The sequence below is a fragment of the Tigriopus californicus genome, chromosome 8 (genome assembly GCF_007210705.1).
Source record: "Tigriopus californicus strain San Diego chromosome 8, Tcal_SD_v2.1, whole genome shotgun sequence".
NCBI classification, from domain to species: Eukaryota; Metazoa; Arthropoda; class Copepoda; order Harpacticoida; family Harpacticidae; genus Tigriopus; species Tigriopus californicus.
Window position 1 is genome coordinate 15,134,229 of NC_081447.1, and position 3,040 is coordinate 15,137,268.

The following is a 3,040-nucleotide window of genomic DNA, read 5'->3' on the forward strand; positions in this document are numbered from 1 at the left end:
AAAACAATTACGTATTGGAAAATATTCTGAACTTCCTTTTGTCATCATTATGTGAGTTCCTTAATTGGATTGGACGTCGAATTTGCCAAATTCACATAATAGGCGGTTTGTGCTTGCATTAGCTTGATTTGCTGTTTGATTAGTTCCATCTCCAGTTCCATCTTTTTTTTTCTTAAGGTTCTTGAAATCGCCATCTTCGAATAAGTGCTCAATTTCATCGACCTTCCTGAATATTCAAAATGGAATTTTTAAATTTCAACAGGATTGCTTATGATCAATTGATAGTTACCTTTTCTTCCGATGTACCAACTTTTTGGTTGTAGGAGATGTTGATCGAAGTTGAGGGGTGAAGGAAATAGCAGGTAATGGCTGAGATTCAGAAATGGACCTTTTTGGAATTGGAGGGGCCGAGTCAGCGAATGTGTGAATGTTTCTATGGGACGGGGAGATGTTGATGGAACAGGAACGAAGTGGGAGGTAGATTCCAATGAATCCGTTGAAGGAGAAGTGCATGAGAACGATTGCATGATTGCAGCATGGGAGGCCATTGAGGAGGAGGATGACGGAGAAGAAGGGACGGAATTTGACATCAAGGAATTGGGAGTTGAATCTGAAAATGATGACTTTTGATTCAATATCAAAACAATTTTGAATGAAGCTTAAGTACGTGAGATAGCCGACATGCACTGTGTGGTTATAAGTTAACTGACACAGCTAATGATCACCTAACTTACTTGATCCAAGATCCGGCACTCCCACCCCCAATAAAACAATTTGTCCTACGTCCAATACGTACTTTGAGTGACTCTCGCACGAAATGTGAAGGTCCGGTAAGATTGGGATGTTCTAAAAAAACTGTCAAGTGGCTGACTCGGCCAAGTCCGGCACAAAACTTACAAGTCAAGTTGATACGTAAATTTGACGTCTAGCTGACCAACAAGCAACCAGCAAGCTCAAACTGAGCCGAAATCAATGTGTTGATTGTACGTTCATTCCGTTGTGGCATGCTTTTACGTTCATTAAGAAGATGGCGGAACGCCAGGGCATCTGTTAACTAACTGGGCTCGGCCATGGAGCGACAAGGAGACGCAGAAGCAAGGTCGCAGAAGCGTGATGACAGCAGGGTAGCCGTTCAAAGTGTCAAACCCCTGAGCTACATTACGCATAAGTGCTTTATATTTAGTGAAAAATCAAACATGTGGGGGCCGTGCAAGCCTCAAAAACTACTTTTAAGTAAAGTCAAAATATTAGCCACATTTTAATGGTCAAATGAAATAGACTACCAAGAAATGAACCAAATCTTGGCATGATGAAGAAGGCAATGGTGGTTGGTCATGCTTCTCGGAGCAAGTTCTCATGACTGGTTCAAAGCGCTGGGTTGGCCTAGGTTGGCCTGCAATTCTTGGCGCTGGCAGGGGATTCTCGTCACATTTTGCGGAGCAACGAATTCGACAGGGGCGCCGGCCGCAAGCTTGGATTGAAGAGGAAGAATAGGAATACAACAGGAAATAGCCTGTGTTTCACTGAGTGGGGGCCCTGCTCCAATCAGTTGGCTGGTCACTCATCAAAACTGCACTTGGTCACATTCAGCAATGTCTAGTTCAAGACCTTACATGCAAAATCTTTACAACATCCACTGTCGCATGTCCGTCGTCCAGCCAGACTGTCTAGTTGCAAATAGGACGTTTTCTCCTGATGATTTATAACATCAGCCTCAGGCTAGTTAGAACAGGGAAGTCCAACCAACTCTCCTCTCATCATTCTCGGGCTCCATCAATTTTTTAATGTGATATTTTTTTTTATACAAAAATAGTTTAGCCAATCTTGCTGGGTCACCAACAGCCCTAAAATACGATTATTCTGGAACAAAAAAATTTCCAAATTGCGCTCACACTAAATAATGAGATAGAATCAACAAAGGAAATTTTGAAAGAAAGAATGCAATTCTAGTGCCTTGCTTAAAACAAACAACCATTTGAAAGTTTTGAATGACTTTGTGCCATTTTTTTAAATCTGACTTTAATATCTCTAATCACAGTTAATGCCTCTCCTATCGTTGACGTTAAGTTTGATTCCTGGGTTGAGTCTGCTTTTATAATTCAGTCATGTGTCGTGGGTTCAAACCTTGTTGCTTGCAGACAATTGTTTTAGATTCGTTTTGTTTCGTTGTTTCAGATTTGTGTTGGCATCATATACCCAGCGATATTGTTGATTTGCCGTCAAACAACAACCGGTTCATTTTGCGCCAGAGGAGCAACAATGGCAGTAATCAGAAAATTCCCAGCTCTGAAATTCATTCTGAAAATTGGAGGGGCGTATGATAATCTTCCTGTTGGAACAATTTCCATTATGACCCCAAAATTTGATGAGGAAGAGAAAAAAGATATTGCATTTTTAGGTAAGGCGTAACCAAAACCCTTCATACAGGTTATTTGCTACATCCGTTTGGGCTACCATGAACTAATACTAGCTCAGCAGGTTTGCAAAAGGTCTAGCAAGTCCACAGATATTTCACTAGGAACATGATAGGAATGATGTTCACTTCCTCTCTGACAAAGAAGAAACTAAGAACTTTTTTTGTTTCTTATGAAAGGAAGAATTTTGTATGGAAAAAAGGAAGAGATCGTTTTACGAAGAACTCAGCCACAAAAAACGACCTAGCACTGAGTTTCACTTATGCAGGAACCAACTTTGACGATACTACCAATCCCACTGAACATCAATAGTTTTATCATTTATTTTGGGTAAATATATCAAAAATTCCCATTACCACTCTTATTTCTAAGTAATTAATTTCCGTAAGAGTTGATACCTGTGGCAATGTAAATGCTCAAATGAAAAAATCATGAAGCCTTGTTAACGCACGTGAACACGTTGTTACGCTTAAAAACGATTTTAATTTCAAATGTGCTTAGTTGCAAAAATTCTCTATATCATTTCCGTCGTTTTTTTTTCAATCTTCAGATGGCTACTTGGGCTTGAAAAAAGTTCCGAGGGGAAGTAAATTCCCAATGGATCTCTTGATTGACTTTTCATACAA

The 3,040-nt window shown here is 40.0% G+C and overlaps 1 long non-coding RNA gene across 1 annotated transcript; it reads right to left on the reverse strand.

Moving 5' to 3' along the window:
• Window positions 1-6: 6 nt before the first annotated feature.
• Window positions 7-921, reverse strand: LOC131885409 (uncharacterized). The gene is made up of 3 exons (XR_009373834.1): window positions 797-921; window positions 290-610; window positions 7-226 (listed from the first exon to the last, which is right to left on the reverse strand). It is a non-coding gene; the product is annotated as an uncharacterized LOC131885409 (long non-coding RNA).
• Window positions 922-3,040: the final 2,119 nt, after the last annotated feature.